Source organism: Physella acuta, unplaced genomic scaffold (assembly GCF_028476545.2).
Source record: "Physella acuta isolate Inbredline_101_S28 unplaced genomic scaffold, ASM2847654v3 ptg000411l, whole genome shotgun sequence".
Taxonomy (NCBI): Eukaryota; Metazoa; Mollusca; class Gastropoda; family Physidae; genus Physella; species Physella acuta.
In genome coordinates, this window is record NW_026731930.1 from 644,237 (window position 1) to 666,402 (window position 22,166).

Below are 22,166 nucleotides of genomic sequence, written 5' to 3' on the forward strand. Positions count from 1 at the left end.
CAAAACAACATAAAATAAACGGCTGTATAATGTAATTTTGAGTGAGGTGTTTGGTAAAATAAGGTGTGCTATCATTTTAGGGTAGGAGAAATCAAGTATTGACCATGACCACAACAAAGGCATAAGTTGCTTATCCTCAGATTTTTAAAAAAGTCTTTACTATTTGTTTAATCGCCAATGTTAAAGTCAACTTCAGTGATGATTCCATTAATTGTAAACGGCAACAGAGTGACTATTTCACAACGTAAAGTATTATATTTACTGTCTATGTCAATGTGACAATGGCTCAATGCAAACTTTTCTGTTAAACTTTTAAGATCATTGTTAGGTTGGTAGTACATATGTAAACATATTAGACAGTAACAAAATCATACATATATTAACATATTACACCAAAACAAACAAAATTAAATGTCAACCTAGCATAGCCGAACATATGTATACATATTTTGACACCCTAACACAGATGGACATGTGTAAACATAAATACACCCTAGCACTGCCGTACATAAGTAAATATATACACCCTAACACAGCGGGCACAAAATACTGTATGTGATACTTTATTTTCACTATTCATCGACAATAAACTTCCATTCGTTTGGTGAAGGTATTTTCGTATACGTATTAGAGTTTCCAATAATTACTTGGTATAAACATTGATCATGCGTGTTATGAAACGAAGTCATCTGTTTGGTTGGTATAAGATGGTGATGATGACTGCAGTGAGAGGTTAGAAAAACGCAAACACAATTTCAGCTATTTCAGCTTCTTAATTTTAATGATTGGATAACATCATAATCTTGAACATAGATAGTGGCCAGCCTTAGGGCCAGCCCTGCAATACTGCAACACACAAAATACGACTACATCCTAACCAAGCTAAAGTTCAACTGCCCTATCTTTCTGGCCAAGCTTGACCCTTTGGGTTCCTTAACCCCTGCATGACCCGGCATTCCAGCGAGGGGGAGGGACAAGCGCTTGCAAAATCCTAGGTGGGACTGATGCATTGTGCCCAAGTACAGGTGTGTGGGGAGGGGGGTGGGGGTGGGGAGGGCAGTACACGCTGTCACAGTTCAGGTGTGGGGCAGGAGGTGGGTGGGGTAGATACCCACTAGCGGGGGTTGGACTCAGTTATAACAATGCGTATCTTAGTCTCTGTTTAATCATCTAGCACTATATTGTGAAACAATTAAGTTCAATGAGACAAGTAACCTAACGTCTAACCCAGTAGAAACAAGAAACCGTATGTAAGAAATATAAACACATATTAATATGAATTACGTAAGGCCTAAAATAGTTCAGATAAAAAATCAATTACTAATTATGTATTCTTGAATCTTGAATCGAGATTCCTTATTTTAAATTTAGAATCGTGGCTCTCAAATGGAATCGATCAAATACAGGCGTAGCATATTTCTAATGTTTTTGTATCGCTTGTAATCGAAACAACAAACAGTTATATCATTAAAGCTATAGCCACTATCTAAAAAGCACATGTAAACATTCTGTATAGACGGTTTCATGTAATAGTCTTAAAGTATATCACGCTGTCCTTATATAAGTAGATATGTTGAATAGTTGTTAGGATGTTTGGTTAAATTGTAACCAGAAACCATACAAGAATATCAACTTGATGTTTGACTAAAGGCCGGGACGCGGTATCAACCTCTCGACTACTTCGTCACATAATGGTATGTTCTAACTTCCAATACAATTTATATTGAACACACATTCATCTATATAATTAAACCAAAGTGGTCGGGTGCACTTCCCGGCGCCGCAGGTGAGTCAAATTTGGCAGGATCCTGCCTTGGGTCAATAGTACACGAGGGCCGGTGCCGGTTGGCCTTTAGAACCGACATGTCCGAATTCCCTATATAAACATTGTTAATTTGGTGAATACACCTGGGGAACGTTGGAGAGACTAGCCTGGATACACCTGGGGACAGTTTGAGAGACTAGCCTGGATACACCTGGGGACAGTTGTTGAGACTAGAATGGATTTGACCCAGGAGATGCGACGGACTTGCCTATCCCAGGGGTCGGCAACCTGCGGCTCGCGAGCCGCATGCGGCTCTTTTGATATCAAGATGCGGCTCTTCAGCTCCTTGCACAAATACTAATAATCTTAATAAAAAAAAAATATTTGAAATAAAAAAAAATATTAGTGGCTCTTTAAAACCAGGGACATTTTGAAAATTGTAACTTTTGGCTCTTCCGCTTCAAAAGGTTGCCGATCCTGGCCTATCCTAACAAAACGTTTGCGTCTACTAAGCCGTTCATACGTAAAATTGTTCTAACAGCACTAGCATATGGCCAGTTGTAGCTTGTTTCACATGCATGGTAGAAAGAGATACACCAGGGCTGGGCAACCTTTTGAGATGGAAGAGCCAACATTTATAATTTACAAAATGTCCCAGTTTTTAAAGAGCAACCAACGTTTTTATTTCATTTTTTGGCATTTGATTAAGATTAGGTAAACACATTTGACTTGTTATTTAAATTAAATAGCTTTAAATATGAAATAATATTTATACATTTAAAAAACACACGTTTCGTCAGTAAGTTACGTCTACCTTACTGTTATTCTTGTTGAGCAATGTAAGTGTTATAATTGTATTTGTTTTTTTTTTTGTTTTCTTTTTACAAATAACCTTCAATCTTGCTCTGAATGTTTTAGCAAGTGAAGTAATTACCTATTTAATTAACAAAGCAAGTACTTAAAATAAATGGGAAAACATTGAATAAAACACACATACGCTATTACGTGTGTAAACATAAACACTATAATAAAAAATATGTATTGAAAGTGATGATAGACTGCTTTTTTTTCTATTTAAAATATGTTTGTCATTAAAATGTAAACACTTTCACGATGTGTGTTACATATTTTAAAGACCTGAGATGAAGTCGAATTATACAATGATGCCACGTCATGTTTACGTAGGACCTGTTTACGTAGGACCTGTTTACGTAGGACCTGTTTACGTAGGACCTGTTTACGTAGGACCTTATTAAACAGTCATGTATTTACACTTAAATGTTTATATTTTGACCAACAGTCAAAGTCAAATAACCGCGGAAATAGAGCTTAACTCACGAAGGTATGACAGCTTCGTATCGATACATTGCCGTAGGTACAGTTTACACATTCTGACCGGACTGAGTCTCAGGATGTCTGCTGAGGTGTGTTTACGTGTCGTTGGTTGTATTGGTTTGACCAGTGGTCGGTGGTCGTGCAGTTCTGATAATTTTGTTGACATTATGGAATTACAACTAGGCTGTTTAGTTTTGTAGAAACGTTTTGCAAATAATATGTGAAATAGCTGGTAGGATGTTTGGGCATAGTGTAAACGGAAGCCATACGTCAATACTGCAATGTAACGTTTGACTAAAGCAACCAACCTCTCGACAACTTCGTCATATTTTGTCTGTTTAACTTCGAAGACATTGCATATTAAATACATGCATAACCCGCTCGCAACATGAGATTAATATAACTTGAATGAACAGAATATATTTTAGTGTATGTTGCATTTTATTCTAGTGTTATATACATTGTTGCAGACTGTATTTTTTTAATGTATTCAATGTATGTAATTACGGTAACAATTGTAGGCACGGAGGCCTTTTGTCACATTGGTCGTTTTAAAATAAACAAATAAAAACAACAATTTAATAACAGCATTTAAAAAAAGCAATAGCATAGTAACGACATAGCAGTAACATAGCACTAAAAATGTGGAATAAAGAAATAATATTACATAGTTATAATACTAGATGAGATAACATAAGAATATAATAGACGAATGAAAAATGTTTCAATGAGTCAGTTAGAGAGGTCATTAAATAATTGTTTTTTTTAGTTTAGATGTGAATATATTTTCAGATCTAGATACTTTTATTTTGTTAGGAAGATTGTTCCACAAATTAAAACCAGAGTAGGCGAAGCAAAGTTTTTGGAAAAAAAGGTTGTATATGGGATCGATAAATTAAGACGAGGATTTAATTTTATGTTAAAAAAATAGGTCTGATAATTAAGAGGGGGCTGTTTCGTGGAATATTTTATATAAATAAATTGCTTTAGTATATATAATCTTTTTATTTAATGGAATAATATTAGCTGTAATAAAATAATCAAGGGTACTAGACAAGCCAGTAACGAGTTTTATAGCTTTTTTTTGTAGTGATAGTAAAGGACGCTGCTTAGTTATAAAGCTGCCGCTCCACACTACAGAAGCATAACCCAACCTAGATTGAATAAAAGCCTCATAAAAAAAAAAACAGCCTGCTCCTATAGTCCAGAAGGTCCTTTATCCTTGCTTATTGAAAAGTTGTCTTTAATAGAAGATGGATTTGACCGGACCAAGTGAGGTTGTGATATAAATCCAAACCTAGGCATTTGTACCCGTGGAATGAGGCGGAAGGTACACGAAGTCGTTTCTGATGAGTTGTAATAAGCATGGACTCGGTTTTATCGGGGTGGAGTTTCATTTTGTTAAATTTTGTCCAAGTAGCAAACTGATTGGCAAACTGATTAGCGTCAATGTGTAATGGAAGACCATTAATGTATAAAGAAAAAAGTAAAGGACCTAAGATTGAGCCCTGTGGAACCCCTATATTAACATATTTCTGTGAAGAGATGGTATTAAGGTGAAACACCCATTGAAATCTGTTAGATAAAAATGAGTGAAGTAACCTAACTGTAAATTCGTGGAATTTGTAAGGAAATAGTTTTTTAAGAAGTATGGTGTGATCAATACAATCAAAGGTTTTTCTGAAATTGATTAATTACTTCCCATTCTGTTATTTTTCTTTACAGGGGAAACAAACATTTAAATTTAACAGCAAATTTAACAACACTAGCAATGTAATTTTTTGAAATAGATAAAAATTAATTAACAATTAAGTCGGGCAGGTACAGTAAATACAAATTTACAACATAACATTTTTTTAGAAATATGAAAGTTTACTCGAGCGTATATCTGATTTTTGTATTGCTTTTTTTTATTTTTACCAATTATAGAAAACTTTATTCAATTAACTTACACTTTTTAAAGATATTAGAATAAGTCGGCTGAACAGTGCTATTCGATTAAGGTTAATGTTTCCTATTTCATACTTTCAGATTTAAAAAGAACAAAAAGATATTAAACAATAAAATAATTTGCCTTGAAAAGAATCCAACAACTAGAATCCATAAAGTTTAATTCACCAAGTCAAAAATTGCGGTTAAGTCTGATGGATGATGGTATGGTTGAATGTAAGAACATACATGCCAACCCAAACGACCGTATTTTTAATTCGGATTGAAGTCCGTAGAACAACTCGAGTACACCAAGCCTTTATGGGCACCTCGTTCACGTTTGGGAAAGTAACGGCGGTTGTTAGTGCTGTATACTATATCATTTTGTATGGCGATGTCACAGAAAAAACGTTATATCAACAAGTTTTTAAGTGAACTGTAAAAAAAAAAAAAAAATAAAATAAAAAAAAAGAACTCGCTTTCTTTAAAAAAAAAAACTTGTGTCGCTCAAGTATTTAATATATCTCATGTACGACCACATGGTAATGAAAAGCAACGTTTGTAATTCGTTTTTTCCCCAATCTTACAACATTTCTATGAACAGATTTATATCCGCAAGCATATTATATTTGGCATCATTGGAAAGCTAGATTTATCATGTATTTGATAATTGCATTTCACATTATCCCGGAAACACAATAAGCTGATGGGTGGAGTTGGACGTCATTTTAGGGGGGGTCTGATTTTTTGTGACGATGTGTGACGTAGGTGGGGGGAGGGGGTAAAAAAATGGCCAAAAAAGCGTGACGTCATTTATGGACGATTCTAATCAGCGTTACAAATTTCACTTATATGGTATATTCATGACCTACTTTTCGTTATTTTTATTTTTTTTTTGCTGTTTTTCTCCGTTTGCAGTTTTTAGAACCAAAAAGCCTACTACTTTTTTTTTTATAAAACAATGCCCAACATATCTTCAGTAATTGTTCTTCAAGCAAACATAAAACTTTTGTCATGAGATAATGTTGATAGCTTTCAGAGAAATAAAGTTTATGATAAATAATATGCTAATTTCGAAACATTTGCGTACTTAAAAGGGTGCGATTTTTAGGACCTTGTAGAAACCTGACCAGTAGTTATATCAAAAACTTGTGGTGACAAAAGCTTTAAAATGTACTCAATTTGAGTAGCGAATTTTGTAACAATAATTTTAAAAAAAAAAATAAACCAAATATAAAACAAAAGGTCAATCACTTAGACTTATTCATATTCTGTCTTCGATCTTCGTGGGAACATTTTAAAAAAATCATATTGACTGATTGGGTTCCCTAATCAAGCGCTATTATCGTGGCTAGAAACTATCATATAATTTGTTGAAATTATTTTTGATTTGATAGCCAACATAAAAAAACATGTTTTTATTTAAATAATTACATACCTTAATCTATTCCAAGTTTAACAAATAAAGTGATAATAGTGTTGGAACCAAATCGAGACAAGAATTATATCATTAAAGCTATAAACAAAAGCTTAGCTAAAACAGGACATGTAAACATTCTTTATAGTCAGTTGCATTGATACTGTATTGTACCGTTGCTGATCGCGCTGTGTAAATGCAAAACCTAAGTTCAAAGTTCAACTCTCACAGTCTTAATGTCTTACACCACGGGTTCCCAACCTGGGGGTCGCGACCCCCCTGGGGGTCGCGAAGGTCTTTCTGGGGGGTCGCTAACTGGTATACTAAAACCTTAGTAATTTAAAACAAAACATAAATATTTAGAAGAATTTTTTAAAATTCGGCTTCATTAACATCACTGGAAATGGAATAGAGAAGAAGCAATGCGTACTGTACAAAGTTGTTCTCAGTCACGAATCTATGAAATCTTCAAAACTAAAACGTCATTTGAGACGAGTCATTGGAACACACACAAAATTTTTTTTGTTAACGCCAACCTATGTCATTATAATTATCTTAATTTTATTTTTAATAGAAGAATAGTGTAAGAAGCTAGTTGCAAACGCCAGAGGCTTGATCGAAATGGAAGTTTTCTTCAGCATTAGTGCAAGCATCAAATGAAGTCGCGATAGAAAATGCCAAGCAAAAAAAACAATAAGAGAAAATCTCATCAAACGCTGCATGTACGTAAATGTTAAATAACACATTTTTATTGGAATTAAGCTTTCACCATTGTTTGCTTTTGAAGTTGAAAAATCAACAGACGCGAGTTCGTGTGCGCAGTTGCTGGTCTGTGTCTATATTCATGCGGATGATAGCAAAGAAGAGTTGCTCTTTTGTGAAGATAGCATGGAGAAAATAAATACCTTTTTTGAAACTGGATGATTAAAATGGGTTAGAACGGCTGTGGGGGTTTTTACGGATGGTGCGCATCTATGTTTAGCTCAAAATCGGGCTTTCAGAAAACAGAAAAGATTTAGCTCCCTAACCACTGCCCTAACCAATCGACATCAAGAGTCCATTGCTAGTATAAGTCGTAAATTATATAAAATTTGGAGTCTTCAAAGAACTGAGCAAAAACATTAATATAGATCACGAGGTTCTGCTCTTCTACACTACAGTACTCTGGCTGTCAAACAAAATGTTGTGAATCGTGTTTTTGAATTGAATTCTAAAATCAAATTGTTCTTGGAAGTGCAAAGGAAACAAGACTTTTTGGTATACTTAAAACGACATAGAGTGGTTGAAGAGAGTATCATACCTAGCAGTTGTGTTCGAACATCAACATAAGCTTAACCTGAAGCTTCAGGGAAAATGAACGATTATTATAACTTTCCATGATAATCTCGGGGCATTTTTATCAAAGCTGCAAAATAGGTAAAGAAAATAAATCTTGGAAATATTGTAAATTTGAGACTGCGGTGTGGTAGATGAATCTGATTGTGAGATAATTAAAATTTTGAAAGAAGCGATTTCTGGGCATCTTGAATCGATTGAAAACGAACTGCATCGCTATTTCTCTGAGCTGAAAAAAAGAAGAATCTGCATTTACGCATTACCCATTCTCTTCATCCCTTGATGTTGCCAGCATTCCCGATGAATTACAAGATGAATTCTTTGGATTGCAGAATGATTCCGAGTAAGATGAAAAACTGCAGACACAATTTTGGTGTAGTATTCACCATTCATACCCAAACGTAAAATTGATTGACTTTTCGAGAATATATTTTCAACACTATTCTTCTATTAAAAACAAAATTAAGATAATTATAATGACATAGGTTGGCGTTAACAAAAAATTTTTTTTAATTAAAAACTTAACCACGAATGTTTTGTGAATAGTATGCAATTTTACTCATGCTATTAAAACAGTTATCAAGAGTAGTTCATATTGAAAGTCTACTAGAAAATCTTATTTTAGTGCTTATTAATTTCCCTACTAATTTCGGCTTTTTAATTCTATGGGGGTCGCGGGCCACTTACTTTTTATAAAAGGGGGTCGCCACTCGAAAAAGGTTGGGAACCACTGTCTTACACGATGTCTTTGCATTAGTAGAAGTGTTGGATTGTTGGTAATATGTTTGGGTATATTGTAAACATAAATCAAACGAAAAATATTACATGTGTTTGACTAAAAATACTTATTTACTTATTACTTCCCATTATATTTACTAAACAGCTCACGGGAGACACTTTTCTTCTAGTTTATACCACTAGCCGTGCAAATGAACTGATACAATATACAGAAATCCGACTAGTAAGTCTGAATTGCAAATTAAATACATTCTATTACAATAACAAGCTTGGGTTGCATGTAATTTTTTTCTGAACAATTTTTTTTGTAATTTTTTGAAGACCAAAAACTATAAGGAGTTTGTTATCGCTCATTAAAGACATGCGAATAAGTCGGTTCGATCAATATTTTTTATCTTTCTCTATAGCTTTGTATTTTACTACTTATTTTCAAAGGCTGTCTTAGTGCCATTTATGGAACTTAAAATGTGTAACGGTGCTTAGTACTGCCAGTGTAAAATTATCTATAACTTTAATTTAGTCTTTTATTATTTTTTTTGTAACTCGTATGTTAGTGTTATGTTGATTGTTGCAAAGATTTTATTTTTTACCTGTCTGGTGGTGAGAGCAGGGCTTTAAATTTTTTCTCAAGCCATAACAAGAGGGTTGGTTGTAAGTAGTGTCACAGTATGTTTTATCTGCTTTTGATGACATGCGAGTACTGTAATAGTTTTCATGACACATGACAAACTTGGGTCCTTGTCAATTAATGTTGATCATCATCATATCTTCACAGTTCTCCTAATGTTGTGTAGGTGTTCTCATCACATTGATAATCATCATTCACTAGTTTCATTATCATTGTATCTTTGTAGTATAGAAAAACTTGAACACAGTCTTAAAAAATAGTCATTGTTTTTTTTTCACCACTATTGTTCATACTTTTGATGTCCATGAAAACCTGTGTTGTAATAAAATTAAAATAAAAGTAATATAACTGTAAAAAAAAGTATATATATATATATATATATATATATATATATATATATATATATATATATATATATATATATATATATATATATTTGAAAATAAATAAATAATCGAAAACGACTTCGTAGAAATTACATAAACGTGTCAACTCCTGATGTTGCTTCTGATGGATGACGTAACTATTGTTCTTTGAAGAAGATGACGTTTAATTGTCAGAACAAATCACCTGTTATAATTACGTTAATATTGATGTGTTGTTCAATTTTATTGTATTTCATTTTAAAATCTCAAACCTAGGCCTGACGTTTACAGTGCAGTACCTTTAATGTCGAGCATGTTTATTTCGATTTTTTTTTTGCTTTTAAAACAAAAAAGTTTGAACGAATCAGTGCAAGAAGCATATACTAATGTATGCATAAACAATGCAACCATCTTTTTAAAATGAACTGTCAAAGGGACGCAACATCAGAAATACCGCGTAACTCAAGAAATGTATATTTTTTTCACCTACTTTTAAAAAAATGCATTAGATTGAATATTTTATTTAAGATAATATACTAAAAATTTATTACAATATCTAATCCTACATCGTTCTTTTAACTATTTGCACATGATAATGCACTTGTACACATAAGTATGACTAAATTGTATGCTTTAAAATTAACGTAATTAAACAGTGGTAGTACAGAAAAATACATAGGTATTAGATCTTAGCTGGAGCCTTGGAATATGTTTACGACGAAATGTAAATCATAGGAAGAAAACATAGAATAAACCAAATGATTGCTTTCCATACACCTAACATTTCCGTAAGTAACACATGTTATATATAGTAGATGAATTTAGACCGTTATATTCCAAAATCCCTGATCCGAAAGTTGGGATCCAGAAGTTAAATCTTTTGGACGTTCTGTATTACACCCACCTCAGATGGGTACCTGACTAACGTTAGGAAAAACTACGGCCACAGCTAAGACATCCGTACAGAACCCGTGAGATATAGAACACTTTGATCTTAGCCAAAAGGCCGATAATTTTAAATGGTGCAATCAATCACTCGACTACTCAGACCAATGTGGTGAATGCTTTAAATGACAGTTTCAATAACTTGATTAATGATTGTATCAACATATGGTCTTCCATATTGAACTTACACACAACTTTATATTAAGCTACATCTGGTCCGCTCCCAAAGTAGCAGATACATATTTGATAGGGCCAGATATTTTCTATTTTAGTTAATTTTAAATGTGTGTAATAGATTAGGCTTACTGCATTGCTCATATTGTTATTTTTTTTCACAAATGCAGATAAGCGTTTACGTTAATTCATGCTCCGAAAGTTTTCAAAGGGAAATAATTACCTGAGTAATTGACATATCAAATAGAATGAATGCGTTGGAAATAATTCAAATAAAATAGGCATAATGTTTTATTTGTCGAAACGTACTCGCTTTAAAATATTATTTTTTTCGTTTAAGAAATGATAAAAACTGAATATATATCTTTGCTTTCTATTTAAAATGTGTATGTCATTGAAAAATAAACACAGTCGCGATATCTGTAACACATTTAGAAGACATGTGATAAAGTCGGATTGATTAATGTTCGCTGTCCTCTGCATATTTTCTATACGAATTTCCTGATTTAATGAATTATATTATATAATAACTTCACAACCGACAGAACCATGTTCGTGTAGCCACCTTCAAAAAATGTTCCTGTTTGAACGGTGCCATTAAAGCTTTAACACATCTTTTGATAAGTTGATTCTTTGGTTTAGCGAGTTTTGGCTTTGCTTTTTGTTGTGAAGTTGAATTTTCAGAGAATGTGTTTGTGGTACTTTAAAAGTAGAACAGTTCAACACTATGCGTAAGGGCTATTGATGATATGAAAAGTTGTGTTTTACATTCATATAGCGCGTGTCAAAAATCATGTAATACAACACACGACACATCCGCACTATTCTTGAGTTTTAAAATGCTTTAAGGGCATGGGCGGGTGATGAGTACCAACTTCCTTATTTCCGAGTCTAAAGATGTAATACTTGGCTAATAGTTATAACTCAAAGAGATAAGCATAAAAATATTTTTTTTTATTTTTTAAATCCTCCGTTGCCATGGTGACGGCGGCCATATTGGATTTTATTGACGATTTTTAAATGGAAATAACTCAAAAATGGTTTGTACAAATTTCATAAAAACTTAATATAGTCTGGAGACACATGTGTTTAACACTTCTGATGGATTACATTTTCAAAAAAGAAGATAGTTTTGTTTTTTTACTTTTTGTTCCCATACATCACTGTAAAAAATTCATTATTTTCGTCCAATTTTTTCACTATTTCAACAATACAATTTTTTTTTTTAAATTTCCAAAAGTGTTCTATCAGTTTTATTTGAACACATATACAGAGTAACTGGAGCAAATTTAGTTCAGTTCTGATAATTATTAACAAAGTTATTTCAATAATTGTGCACAAAAGTATCAAACTGAGAAAAAAGCAAAAAACCAACAAAAAGTTGCAAAAAAAGAAAATTTACAGCTGTATGTCACTAAAATTGTCAACATTTATTGCCTGATGTATGGTGGTGCTGAACATATTCCTTCTGAGCTGGTTCAGCTGTTAGTTTCCTTTTTTCTGTCTTACTTTATTTTACCTAGAGCTGTAGTAAAGCTGTTGTGAAGGCGTTTTTTTTTTCTTTTTGGCGTCCTTCACTGAGTCTTCGACTATGGTTTCCTTCTTTTGACAGCAATGCCATAGTATGCATGGGCCCAATACTGAATTATGCTATCGCAGAAACAGCAGTATATTTTGCATGGTCTCATGTCTACTGAAGCCAATTATGATAAGACGATGTGTTTGTTTATTGTGAATGGCCTTGTTCTGGGTTATTTTGCAGTTGTATTCTTACGGTTTACAACATTTTTATTACTACCACACCATGCTTGAAGCAAACCCTTTACACTTTTTTCATCAAACCTAGCCACTACATCACAGTTACACTCTTGGTAAGGAAATGTATTGATAACATCAAGAAGCAAATCACAGTCGACAATAATTCTGCATGGCTGTTGTTTACAATTAGCACTATCAGTACTAGATGTAACAGTGCTTTCTTCTCTCTGTAAAAACTGTGTCTTACATTGCCGCAGTTTCTTAGTAAATGTGCATATTACATCTGCACCAGTGCTTTTCTGAATAGTGCTAGATCGAGTAGAGGTAGCTGCAATCAGTTGCATTCGGATGTGCCCTTGCTTTAGTAAATTAGTATATATTTTTAGCGAGTGTTTTGTTCTACCCATTATCGAAAGAGAAACAAATTAAATCGTCTCACTGCTAATGATAATTCACACATACTAATCTAAATTATTAATAGTATATTTAATTGAAATAATTATATATTAAAATAATGTAAATATTTCACAGAAGCTTAGACACACACAACTAGATCAAACTTAGCAACGCGCTGAAACTCAGGGAATGTTTACTCCAGAAGCGAAACGACCAATCGCTAACTAGCTTCCGCCGTTGAATGCCAATGAAAAAATTGAGGTAAAAAATGTGCATACATTTCAAAAACACGACTGAGTAAAATAAACAACTTTATGACGTAGAAAAATAATCACATTATAATATTTTGATTGGTCCTTTAATTTTAGAACCAATAAAGAAAGGAGGTCACGGCCTTTCCATTTATATGAAACACATTAGTCTTCCGCGAAGCCTAAAAGTACTATTCTAGGTCGAAAAATTGCTATTTTTACAAAAAAAAAGTACACAAATGACCCTGTACACACTACTTTGAACCCGGTTTTTCATAAATTAATAATGTTTTTAGGGTCATAACAATGTCATTTTTAGATTCAACGATGGTTATTCTGTAAAGATCACGTAAAAGTGGGAAATCGATGATTTAGTGGATTTATGACAAAAAGTACACACGCCCATGCCCGTAAGTGTAAGGTGGTGTATGCCATGATATTTAAATGAAGACCGAATTGTGACACGTTATATAATTGTAGGCTGATATGTTGGACGTTACTTAAACGGGATTGCCTTTTCTTTATCGTATGTAGCTTGGCATTACGTGTAAAATCAAACACAAGTACAATCAAAACATGCTATAATATTTCTATATTTGCACATAATCAATCATCTACAATCTTGTACCCTATTATTCATTACTTTGACTGTCTCGCCTATGTCCTAATACTTCTCGGTCTAATCTGACTACAATCGCTGTCTACACATAACTATCGAACTCCGCTACTGCTAACTAATCCACGACTTCCCCCTACACGCTCAAATGATCAATAGTTTGATTGCAAACGATATCTACGTCCAACTCGCAACTGATGCTTCAGTGGTCAGCTGATCGTCTCATTGCTGCATTATATTGGTTCTGCAAGACCAAAGTCTAGTTGACCTATAATATGCTACCCCCTCGTTTCTCTATGACCTATATATTTCGTCATCACAGTGCCACATACACACTTCTTATATATGGAGAGCTCAATGTAATGTATTTTAAATGTTAAAGTTGACCAACTGGATGGTGTCAAGGTAGATGAGCCTTCAACCAAAGCTGATAAACATTATGTCACATCGTGTAGACTTGTATTCTAAGATAGACGTGCTTATTTCATTCCATAAATAATAGAGTATTAATGGAAATTGATTACTCAACGGTTAGATTGTATGCATGAAAATAAAATAATGCAATGCAACGAAAAATATATAAAAATAATAATACAACTATTCAGTGGCGTCGCTAGGTCGGGTTTCACCCAGTTCGGCGAATACACCCCAATGTTTGTATGAAATCACTAAGACTGTTTAAACTTAGGCCCTATGCACTCTACATAACAGCCAATCATCACCAATCACCTTTCAAATTCCCAGCACTTTTTGAAAACCTAAGCGACGCTAGGCTGTATGCCTAGTTTATATATATATATATATATATATATATATATATATATATATATATATATATATATATATATATATATATATATGTGTGTGTAAATATATATATATATATATATATATATATATATATATAAATATATATATATATATATATATATATATATATATATGTATATATATATATATATATATATATATATATATGCTTTGCCTTGGAGTCACCGCCGGTGAAGTTTTCACCCGGTAAGGCATATATTATAAAAAGTTAGGATAAATAAGAGTTTTAAAAGGAATGAAAATATATGTTCTCATTTTGTGAGTGAAACATCTATAGACTTTTATGGAGTTTGTGAAGTTATCTCAAGGCCCATATCATTGTGTGCTTCATTTAAACATGGAACTGGGCGGACTGTTTACAGTAACATAAACAACAGCTACTTCTTTATGGAAACATGTCAGTCGTTTTAGTGGTTGTGCTTTTTATCTTATCTAAACAGATCATCTTGTTACACTTGCTACTTAGTTTTGTCATTTTTTAAAGGTATCATTAGAGCTGAGACTGGTATACATTCGGGGTTTAAATAAAACTAAATCTATTAATAACATGTCGGCTTGGTACCGATACATAGCCGTTGGTTTAGTTTACACGTTCTGAACATGTATAACCCGCTCACAAGTCGAGGTTAACATTATCTAAAATGAACATAATGATATTTTATTTACTGTTGCAAGTATTATATGGCTTTATACATTTTAGCTAAAAATTTACTTTTTTTTTAAAACGGATTATTTTTTAACAATTTAGAAAGGCCTGCAGTTTAGTAATTACGTCCCATTCTAATTGTTTTATTTTGCAAGGGAAATAATATACATACACTAGCCTATACATGATTTAAAAAAAAAATAACCATAAGATAAACAATTAATTTGAAAATGCACATACATTAGAAAATAACAAAATAACATTCTATAAGAAAATATATAATGTTTAGGTTAAAGTTTATTTGTTTTAAAGTGTATATGTTTTTGACAATTATTGAAAACTGTATTTAGTTTGCTTACGCTTTTCAAAAACATGCAAAAGAGTCGACTTAATACACGGTGCATTTTTATTTCTTGCTTCCGTTTGTAAATATTTTAATCTAAAAACCAAAATATATAAACAAAAAAAATGGCAGCTGTTTCACGTGTTGCAAAAATTATAATGATTCCTGGTACACCAGGTACTGGTAAATCAACTCTTGCCAAGGAGTTGTCTCAGCGAAGTGGACTGAATTACATTAATACTAGGCATACTGTCTAGCTTCGCTTAGGTTTTCTAAAAAATTGAGGAATTGAATGATTAATTAATAGGTGATTGGCTGCTACTGTTAAATGATTAGGGCCTAAATTTATACAGTGGAGAAATTTTATGTCACTCAAATATTGATGGAATATTCGCAAACTTATTACTCGCACGGTTATTAGAACTGCAAGGGTTTTCTTAATAGTATCAATCAAATATTATAATAAATTACTTTCGCAATTAATTTTTACAATTTCAGTACAATGCAAAACTTAATTTATAACAAAATATTTATTTAAAACAATGCTATACTTTATGATTTTTGTTTTTTTTTCTTAAAAAGAGTATACAAAATATTTAAAGATTATTACATTAAAAAGTTACATCCCCTGTTCATAGATCAAATGACCAAATCTCGTATAATGAGAATTTCACTCGCGGTCACTTTTTAGCCCTCGTCCCATAAAATACACAGATTATATATGGAAATACGACTGGTCAGTTTTGACCCATTTAAGGAATTTTCCCGGGCATGGCGAGTTTTTTGTGACACCCCAAGGCGTTCTCCTACCACCTCACAAAATTTCAAGGGGGGTCGTCGGAGGAAATTTTTTTTCGCAATAAAGCTCATATAAAGAGAATTTCACTCGCGGTCACATTTTAGCCGTGGTCGATGGCTTTGAGTGAAACAGACAGCTTTTCCTAAAGGTGAAGCCATTTACCTAAGAGCATGCAAAAATTAGCCAGATGTCAAGACGGTAAGTGCCATAAAATCCGTTTTGAAATCACCCTCTGTTTTTCATATAAAATACAAAGATTATATAGGGAAATACGACTGGTCAAGTTTGACCCATTTAACGAATTTTCCCGGACATGACGAGTTTTTTGTGACACCTCAAAGCTATCTCCTACCACCTCACAACATTTCAAGGGGGGTCGTCGAATGAAAATAGTTTTCGTAATAGAGCTCATATATAGAGAATTTCACTCGCGGTCACATTTTAGCCCTCGTCGATGGCTTTGAGTGAAACAGACAGCTTTCCCTAAAGGTCAAGCCATTTACCTAAGAGCATGCAAAAATTAGCCAGATGTCAAGACGGTAAGTGCCATAAAATCCGTTTTGAAATCACCCTCTGTTTTTCCCATAAAATACAAAGATTATATAGGGAAATACGACTGGTCAGTTTTTACCCATTTAACGAATTTTCCGGGACATGGCGAGTTTTTGTAACACCCCAAGGCGTTCTCCTACCACCTCACAAAACTTCAAGGGGGGTCGTCGGAGGAAATTTTTTTTTCGTAATATAGCCCATATAAGGCGCCGGTCAGTCGAGGTCAGTTTTGACCCCCACTCCGTAGACTTTTCGGCCAAACGTCACCGGCCCTCGTGTTCTATCGCCCCAAGGCACCATCGTGTCAAATTTGACGCGCCTGCGGCGCCGGGAAGTGCCCTATCAGGCACCTGACCATTTTGCTTTATATATATAGATTGGAGAAGTTGCTGAGCAAGCTGTGTGCACGGATGTTTACCATTTCGATGTTTACAAAGATAACAGACATCATGAAATTGAAAACAAGAGTGCAAATAGATCATTACAGGCTTGATTGAAAAGAATTCCAATTTTATTCCATTGTCTGGTCACATCCCTGTTGAGAATGTGACCAGAATGTAGTAATGTGATGCTGTGGATATGTTGAGAAGAGGGTATAATGAAAAAAAAAATAGAGGGAAATATATCATCTGAAATTTTTCAAGTAATTCTTGATGCTGCTAAAGATTCATACCCTGAAGAAATAGTCCATGAGCTGCCTTCAGACAATGCTGATCAGCTTGTTTCAAATTTAGATAAGATCCTAGAATGGTTAGCATTATGGAAGCAGCAACATTGACACTGAAAACTACATCATCACAAGGAAAGATGGGCTCAGCAGATCTGGAAATGTTACCAAACCACCTGAACTACGCTGTATTATGACTACTCCATGTTTTATCAAGCCAATAATGGGAAACTGAGTTCACTTTATTTCCCCATTTAACTTAGTTTTCATGGTTGGCTAATAATGATAGTGAATATGCAGTGTTGTCAGCTGGATTAAGCATTTTATTTATGATTGTATGCATTCAGTTTGTTGAGTAAGAGAATAATATTTGATGAGCAACTTCCAATATTTTGTTCATATTTTGGATTTAGTAGCTTTTAAAAAATTGCCTGTAAATATTTTTTGAATTTCGAGAAAACAAATGTGTTGATAGTTTGCCATTGAACCTGCAGTTTTTGTTGTACCATTAGATTGTGTGTAGATATTGCAGTGTGAGAAACTCATTGTTTTAAAACTAAGTTTCTCTGGAGTGATGAGCTAGCTTCTTAGGTAAAGTAAGAATAAGTTATATTTCTGATAATTGTATATACATAGCCATGTTGTGACTTATGGTGTGCAACTGTAGGATTTTAGTCACCAGATAGAACGGATCTTATACCAGTTTTTAATTGTGTGGCAAAAAGGACTTCATGTGTTCACATTGAACATTTAAAACAAAATTTAATGATATGCCTTAATATTTCACTTTTTATAAGTGGAATAGCTTGTTGATTTTGGGCTTTAGAAAAATAGTCCCTAAATTATGTTGTTTTAATTTCATTTAGGAGTCTATCATGCATATTTGTGAAATGTAAGGGACAGTAATTCAGTCAGTAAACTGATTCACAGTGCTTTTTTCTTTCCTATTTTATTGTAGCATTAAAGTAACATGTACACCATGTTTAGTTTTTTTGTTACATGTGTCATAAAAAAGGATTTTACAAAGAAGAAAAAAGTGTTTTTGGTTTTTAGTCTACATATCATGCATTTATGATAGGAAACATATGGTACAGCAGCAATACTTCAATGGTGATGTTATATTCCTATAATAAATAACTATGGGAATATTAAGAGATAATAAACTGTTTTATTTATAAAATTTTTTTATCTAAAAACAATAAAAAAAGATAAAAAAAAATAAAAAAAGAATAATAACACTATTAAACAAAACAAGTGTATGTCTGTATTAGAATCCATATGGTTAAATTTAACTAGTCAACACCTGCGGTTATGTCTGATGGATAGGTAAGCAGCTTTAATATCTTTAATATCGTATGTTAAAAAAATAATATGTCATATAAACAGGCGATGAAAAAAAAAACGGACTGAACAAATGTGTGGACACACCCCGTCAACTTAACATCTATATGAGCACAATCCGTCAACTGATTATCTACGTAAACACAATCTTTCAACTGAACATCTATATATATAATTCTCTTCTGGGAGCCGTTAGAAAACAAGCTGCAAGCGCCTCCTTGCAGTCCCCTCTCTTTCTCTCTATAACTACCACCCCCACCCCACCCCCACATTGTCTGGTGAGCTGTGGTCACGCTGTTTACATTTTACAATTATAGAGACGGGTTTGGTGACGGCTATTAGGGGCAGATAATTTAGTTTGAAACGATTTTAAACTTAGAGGGGGTAACTAAGAGGAGGCTGCTTTCACGTGGGGGGGGGGAGGGGGGGGGGTTAGTGTTTTTAAGCAAATATTTTCAGTGGCAGCATTGGTACTGTCGAATTCACAAATTATAAATTACTGAAAAGTAGAAAAAAAACAACTAAATAGCGGCGTATGATACGCAGCGGGTCGGCTCGTGTATTTTAATTAAACAAAACATTCCCAAACGGACTCATTATATTACTTAAACTCGAATTAATTGTTCAGTTTCGTATTATGATATTTAGTTTATTCTAGTATATATAAAATAAAAAGTATATGGGAGCTGTATGTCAAGTAGGTCAAGTTACTACAACAGAATAACACATAACTGGTAACTCAGATGGGTACCTGACTAAGGGTGGAAAAACTACTGCGCCAGGTAAACAAGGTAATTAAAAAGTCTAGTGACAATTTTAGCGCAATTTCCTTATGTTATCTACAAATAGCTCTGTCGTAGCGTAAATCAAGAGCAGGGTTAGTAAAACCATTGGTTAGTTATTAAAACGTTTTTTATTTTTATTTTTTTCAGTATTTTACATGTTTTATTTACAATAGAGTTACATGACTAAAAACCATTGCGCGCCTACTGAACGTGATGGCGCAGCCATGGAACGCGATGGCGCAGCTATTGAACGTGATGACGCGTGTGGTGTGGTTGGAAAAAATGCCTACTAATTCGGTCCAAATTTTAATTAATTCGAAATTTTTTTTGTGACCGAACGAAAGGATATTTTTGAAAACATTCTTCGGCAATATTGTTCTAAATTATGGCAGAAATCGATTGGTACATGTTTCAAGTCGCTAAGTGGTCTGGTTGCCGAGATATGGGCCAAAAACTGATTTTTTTCGAGGTTTTTTGGCTTTTCCGGGAAATACATGAAAGAAACCCGGAATTTTTATGGCCTATGCTCATTCTCGTAACTTGCTTAACATAATTGCTTTTGGAACTAGTCATCGATATTGCTTCGTTGAGGAGGAGATACGACTTAAAGCCCGGACACACATTCATCCATACATTCATTCATTCATTCATTCATTCATCCATCCATTCCCAGAAATGACGAGTTAATAAACGCAATTCTCCAGAATGGAAATTGCGCTAAAAACCCTTACAAAACACATAACAAATATTACACATGGATTTTAGTTAAAAGGCCGAGAAGTGAAATGGTGCATTCAATCACTCGACTACTCCGACCATTGTGTTGTCTACTTTAAATGACAGTTTCAATAACTGATTAAGGATTGTATTAACATAATCTCTGCCATATTGAACTCACACACAGGGGCGTAGCGAGGGGGGGGCGGGGGGTGCGGACCGCACCGGGTGACACCATTTAGGGGGGTGACACCAAGGCAAAAAATAGCAAAATATATAGAGAAAAACTCGAGGGGGGTGCAAATCGAAAGTTTGAGGGGGGGGGGGGTGCAAATCGAAAACTCGAGGGGGGGGGGGGTGCAAATCGAAAACTTGAAACTTTGTCCCTGGGAAGGGTCTCTATGCCTCTGGGGGGGTGACACCATTAAGTGCCGCACCGGGTGACACCCGACCTCGCTACGCCACTGCTCACACACAACTTTATATTGAGCCACATCAGAACCGTTCCCAACATAGCCATTATATATCATACATATATATTTTTTATTTAGTTTATTTTAAATGTCTAAATGTTAGTAAAATTTCTAGCATCGAATTACAAAACAAAAAAGTGATTATAGTAATGTAAGGCTACTATACTGTTAATCTTGTTTAGCAATGTAAGTGTTATGTTGCATTTTTTAAATTTTGTATTATTATTTTTATTTTTCAATATTGTTCTGAAAAACTTATCAGGGGAAGTAAATACATTAACAAAGCAAGTACATAAACTAAATTGAAAAAAAAAAGAATTAAAACACGCATATTTGCTATTAAGTGTATAAACATAAACAATCAAAAAAATATAATTCAAAATGATTAGTGATTACAATTTGTAATGCATTTAAATGTTGTGCTTCAAAACATCAACATATAAACCGATACATTAACTGTTTAGTGTACACATTTTAAAGACAAGTTCATAAACGGCAAATAATTTTTTCGCTACTACAATCGGATATGAGAACGAGGTTAATAAAACCTGCCTTTAACTAAATGTGTAACAAACAGAAACAATAATTAACTAAGTTTATTCTAAATGAAAGACATCTCGCTACTACTCAACAGCTTCAACTAGTCAATCCCACTCCCCACTACTCCACATTTATAGCATAGAGCCCATGGGGGTCATCCATAAATGACGTCACGCTTTTTTTGACGATGATTTTTACCTCCCTCTCTCCCCTCCGTCACACGTCGTCACAAAAAGCCAGACCCCCCCTAAAATGACGTCACACCTCAACCTACAACCCCCCTCAAAATTGCGGTTGAATTTTTTTTAAACATCGATATTTTTCCAAAATCTTGTCTAAACTATTACAGTTTATTAAAACAGTTATCTAAAACGCGAAATAACGTCTCTAATTCGTTTTCTAACATTGCTTTTTTATAATGCAAAAATGTGACGTCGCAACATCTGACCCCCCCCTTCCCCCTCATCACATATCGTCACAGAATTACGGACCCCCCCCTCCCCCTACGAGTGTGACGTCATTTATGGATGAATCCATGTTAGAACGTATTAGGCAGGACAGCCGTATTAAAGGATTGCCAATTCCAAATTAATGGCCAGGAAAATTATAGCATAAACTAACGACACCAATATTTAACTACAGACGCAGATAGGCAGTGGTGACTAAATCAATGCAGTGTAATACACAATTCTAGGAAACGTATAGGTAAGACAAAATACGACACCACAATTATAGTGACAGACAAACTCACATGGACGAGACTGACGGACAAGATTACCCAGAAGCTGGACAAGTATACACATTACAGCACAACCATTAG